Source organism: Melopsittacus undulatus, chromosome Z, assembly GCF_012275295.1.
Source record: "Melopsittacus undulatus isolate bMelUnd1 chromosome Z, bMelUnd1.mat.Z, whole genome shotgun sequence".
Lineage (NCBI taxonomy): Eukaryota > Metazoa > Chordata > Aves > Psittaciformes > Psittaculidae > Melopsittacus > Melopsittacus undulatus.
The window spans coordinates 1,159,766-1,165,072 of record NC_047557.1 but is presented as its reverse complement, the minus strand read 5'-3'; the positions used below and the strand labels follow the sequence as shown (position 1 = coordinate 1,165,072).

The window sequence follows — 5,307 nt, the reverse complement described above, 5'->3', positions numbered from 1 at the left end:
TCTCTCAAGCAGCATCAGCCCTGGAAAGCTTACCCATTATTAATGAATAAATACAGCGCTGACAACCTCATCATTGCCAGCCCTAAGATGAGCTGCACTCTGTAATGAAGTTAATGACATCTGCTCCATTTTCCAATGACACTGCTCCTAATCAATGGAAATGGACCCATTAAGCAGACATCTCCATGCAGCCCCTCTCTGGCTGACAATGGCAAGAGAGGTTGGAGAAAGAGTTGGCATCTACACGATCATTAGAGCACTGCTAAATTAGAAGGCAGCCGATGATATGGTGTGCTCTCACTTTTAGCCATAGCTTCCTCCTAAGGTGCAGCACTTAATCTTATTTCCATAGCTATTGCTGCTCACCACCACCTGCCCTGTTAGCATGCAGATTAAAATTCATTGTTGATCTTGGGAGTAGGAATTCGACAGCTTTCTCTGCAAGATGCCACTGATGGGAGCAAAAGAGCTATTTTCTTTTCTGCCAAGGAAGCCGCAGACTTCTTTAGGTGAAATGTTATCTTTTGGCATAATTAGCATTTGATTTTCGTTGTAATTAGTTGTGATTTTAGTCTAATGGCTGGGGCATGCATGGGGGATAGGGACAGGTGGGACTGTTTTTGTGCAGGATTAACAGAATGGCATAAAAAGCTTTTTTGCTTTCTATGAAATCTATTCAGGGCTGCAAAAATGTCTAATTAATAAGCAAGTCCATAATAATCTTATGTTGCAATGGGAAGGATTTACATGAAACCATTAGTGAAGTTAAGACTTTGCCGTTTCAAGTGAGCCCATCATCCCTGCGAGTGAAAATCATCATGGTAGTGGAGTGACCATGTTTTCTTTTGCATTTTATCACTTGGTGTTTTCATTACAATTTTCACAGACCAGTTATGCTTCTCCAATATTTACTGATGATCTCTTTAACTTAAAGTCCATATATTAGAAATACATTTTGCAGTAGGGGAAACAGTTTGACTTGTCTGAGCCAAGCTTGTGAATGACTTCCGAGGAGATATCTGAAATTCTGCAGTTGTGATCAATACATAAAACAAGTGTTGCGTGAAACCAGATGCTCTTTGCAAGCCAAATTTATATCTGAATGTATGCAGAAGCCTTAGCCTCTGCAAACTGCTAAGTGTGCACTTTTCAGCTCACGGCTGCAGTATGTACAGTTGATGGAGTCTCAGATGAGTCTGGGCAGGTCTCGTACGTGTACTTACTATAAATTGTACTTCTTTACCCCTCTGTGAGCTGAAGTTAGTGCTATCATTTACATATGTGACTAAAACTGCACCAGAGCCCAGAGATCTCACCAAGAGTCTCAATCCACTCTCACCAACATACATGACACACTGGTCCTCACACCAGAGAGGATATAAGGGTGTACCAGCTCAAGCTGAGAAAGACTTAAATCTTCACCTCAGTTTGTGACAGATTACTACTTTTATCTTTGAAAATCCTCAGTTTATTGCCTGACATTTTGTCCTTGGTGGCCATTGTGCAAATGGCTCTGAACGTACCATCCCAGTACTTGGAAAGTTATTGAGTGGCAACTACAAGTGAGATTACAAATGAGTATGTAAACCATACATTTTATGAGAGTAAATGAATAAGATATCACAAGAAAGGCGTTTATTTACATTTTAAACCATCTGAGTCCATTGCTTATGAGCTGATTTGTTGCTTTAGTTCTACAGCACAATCTTGTCCTTAGGAGTTAGACCTAATTTTGCGAAAAACGGTCTGGGTATAGCTGCAGAGACAAAGGTAATTCCATGCCTTCAGAGAGATAAAACCCACTCCAGGCCAGAGACACAGATAAACTTTGAAGAAATCAGTTAAATTCACTGACCCTTTTGAGTTACTTCACTCTGTCCTCTTCCCTCTTCTCCAGCAAAACCACTGTCTCTTTGTGGTCATGCAGCTCTAAAATTTCTATCTCATCTCAGACACCAAGAGATTTCCATTTATGTTTTTCAGGGCTGTGAATCAGTGTGTTTAATGTATATATATTCTCCTTTGCCTGGTAAGGTACAGTTCCTATCAACCTCTGCTAGCCTGGAGTGGCCAAGAGGATTGTATGTGCAGTTGGGCTGGGTAGGGAGGCTCAGCGCTGTGATAGAGAGACTATAAGATAAAAATACTGACTGAAAAACAAGGCTTAGAAGTGTGAAGATTTTCCAACAAAGATAAAAGAAAGGAGATTTTTAAAATGACAGACTGAGAGCAGTTAAATCTGTATGAGAGTATGGAAACTAAATCCATGAAAAATGAATGAACTGTAAGTGCATCAAGGTACGAGTTGAATAAAAAGAAATGAGAGAGGAGGAAGGTTAAATAAGAGACACAACATGTTTCCTGATTTTTATGCAATGTTAATGGTAATTCTACTTGTCTTATCCATGTCAGATTTCAGAAATATTGTCAGCTAAAGGAGAGCTTATAGCATAGCTCCATTGCCTTACTTGCTTGGATGTAGTGGAGTCATGCACACATGTTAACATGAGGATTTTGGTTTCCATGAGGTGGAGGCATGAAGGGCTCAATAAATCTCTTTCCGAGCCTGCAATGCAATCCATTACTGACTTCAGATCTACTGCAAACCACTAGATTTTTACCCCAATTTTAATCTGAAAAGGTTTAAAGGTCTGCAGATGTTTAATTTGAGAATAAAACTTTAGATGCTACGTACAATTGTACCTTCAGGGCTTGATTTTCATAATAGGTAGAAATCAAAAGTGACTGTTTGCAGTAAGTGAACAGACAAAGGGAAGCAGCATCAGCATTGCATTGTCTTTGTAAGTTAACTCAATTAGCTTTGTTTTAAATTCTCCCTGTTCAACAACTAGCACAGCACTGCATTACACCAGTGTGTTTGGAAATTAAATGAGTAGAATAATTTAATTTATTACCAGCAAAACTAAAAGGCAGTGCTAAAAACTGGCAGAAGCGTATTTGGCTTATGTTTTCATTGGTAGTGGGAGCCAAACTGACCCAAACCAAGGACAGGTTGGACAGGGATTTGTGTAACCTTCTTGAGTTCCAAGAGGGACTAGGACATTCAGGATGATTCTCTTCTGTTTCTTAGAATCCCAGACTGGTTTGTGTTGGAAGGGACCTTAAAGCTCATCCAGTTCCAACCCCTGCCATGGGCAGGGACACCTTTCACTGGAGCAGTTTGCTCCAAGCCCCTGTGTCCAACCTGGCCTTGAACACTGCCAGGAATGGAGCAGCCACAACAGTCTGATGAAGGAAGCTTTCCTTTTGATATTTAGAATAATGTGGCATGCCCTTGCTCAAAATGATGGGGGAGATTAGGTCCTCATCAGGCCCTGGGCATTCATGATGGCTGTGGAAATGATTGTGGAGCCTCAGTCAATGTTGGATTTTCCTCTTCTTTGCTTCTGGTACTGAGCTCAGTCAAGTGTGGTTTGTTATGCTTTAATGTGGCTGAAATCTTTGGACTTAACGTATGCGCAAGTCAGTGAAACTTAACAGCTTGTGACTGTGACCAGACAGCGTAATGCTTCCTTGTCATCCTGAACTGAAACTATGGAGAACTTTACTAGTTCATATAATTCCACATATAATTTCATCCGCTTCTATAAGATTTCAACAACCAGCCATGAGAATAATCTCCTAAGGAAGTCGTGGACTTCCCAGCATTGGGCACATTTCATAGAACCATAGAATCATAGAATAGTTAGGGTTGGAAAGGACCTTAAGATCATCTAGTTCCAACCCCTCTGCCATGGGCAAGGACATCTCACACTAAACCATATCACCCAAGGCTTCATCCAACCTGGCTTTGTAACATGGTTAGATGCCACAAAGTAGGTGGCAGTGCCTTAACCGTATGCATGTTTTATAGGCCACGAGGGCCTCTTCCATCCTTATCAAGGGGAGTGCTAACCTTCTCTCCTTTCATACAACACAAGATTAAAGTGAACAGGATGCTGGGACATGTAGTCTAGGTCATGCTTTGCCTAGAAAGGTTGGACCAGATGATCCTTGAGGTCCCTTCCAACCTTAGATTCTATGGCTCTTTGATTCTGTGATTCATACAAGTAATATTCACACCTTATTCAATATTCTGGGACTGTATGCATCAGCACATGGAGGATGGCCACCCTGCTCCATAGGAAAAGAGCTGTGGGTGAGGTGAGACCCACCACTGGAGACTAAGCAAGAAATGGTGAGTATCCATTCTGCCAAGCAAACTTTCACTTGGATATTTCCACATTTCCCAGGATTTCCCTCTTTTAATGCTTGAGGTGTGTGGAACTGAGCACAGTTCATTTTTTCCCCCAGTGCATTCAGGCAATCAGATATATCATAGGGCAGGATAAGAAATTTCTGGTTTACAGGCTGAGTAAAACGTGAAGATTCATTTTGCATGGCTCATGGCTGCATTACTTTTTCAATGCTTTTTAGCAGTTTGTTGCATAGCAGTAAGTGGTGTGTTAAGCTGTGCTGCATCCTAGTCCTTGGAAATACCTCCTTGCTGCCAGCAAGGGGAAGGTTTCCCACCTGTGCAGTGGTGGGAAGGAAAGCTTGCTCTTCGCCTCAATTGCCTTTCCACAGAGTTTCAGCCCAGAGGAGCTGTTTGGAGTCACGAATGCCTATTGATAATAAACGTCAATGAAATCTTTAATTAAAAAAAGGAAAAAGACACAATCAGAGCAGAGAGAGTGGAAGAATTGGCCTCCTGTGGTGCAGTGTGTGGAGCAGACATTAAGGGGATAAGCTGCATTGCCTGCTTCGCTTGGCAGCTGATAAATCACCACTGTAATCCCTGCGCTAGCAAGCAGGGTGAATGGTTTTACATCAGGATGCTGTGGCTGATGCCTCTGGAGCCTTGAAGCATCACTTGTGGATGACCAAACAGGAGCTGGGCTCTTGGACAGCAGTCCGTGGAGTGTCAGGGAAGGCCATGAAAGGCAGAAAGTACTACAAGACAGGGGATGAATCAACCTGTTGAATTTTGGGCTTCTTCAGTGATGTTAAATTCAATTCTGGTCCATTAAGCAGGAAGTTTGAATTGAGTAATACTTGCAAATACTTACAAATAATATCTATTTTTAGTACGTCTGGTTGGCAAAGCAAACAAAGAGCAAAGCTAAACCAGAAAGGCTCTAAAAAGAGAAACCTTTTGTTTTCTTCATTTTTCCCCTCTGACTGCAGTGTCTTTGTTCAATCTGTAATGCACAATATTTTTTCTTGAATCCCTCACTTTAATTAGAAAAATGCAAATATCAGCATTACTTTTAGAGGAAAGAAGTATCGTACAAAACCAAGTGTCGC

At 41.4% G+C, this 5,307-nt stretch overlaps 1 non-coding gene across 1 annotated transcript; it reads right to left on the bottom strand.

Annotated features, from left to right (window-relative positions):
- Positions 1 to 3,813: 3,813 nt before the first annotated feature.
- On the bottom strand, positions 3,814 to 3,938 carry LOC115945894 (U6atac minor spliceosomal RNA). The gene has a single exon (XR_004080083.2). It is a non-coding gene; the product is annotated as a U6atac minor spliceosomal RNA (small nuclear RNA).
- Between the last annotated feature and the right edge of the window lie 1,369 nt (positions 3,939 to 5,307).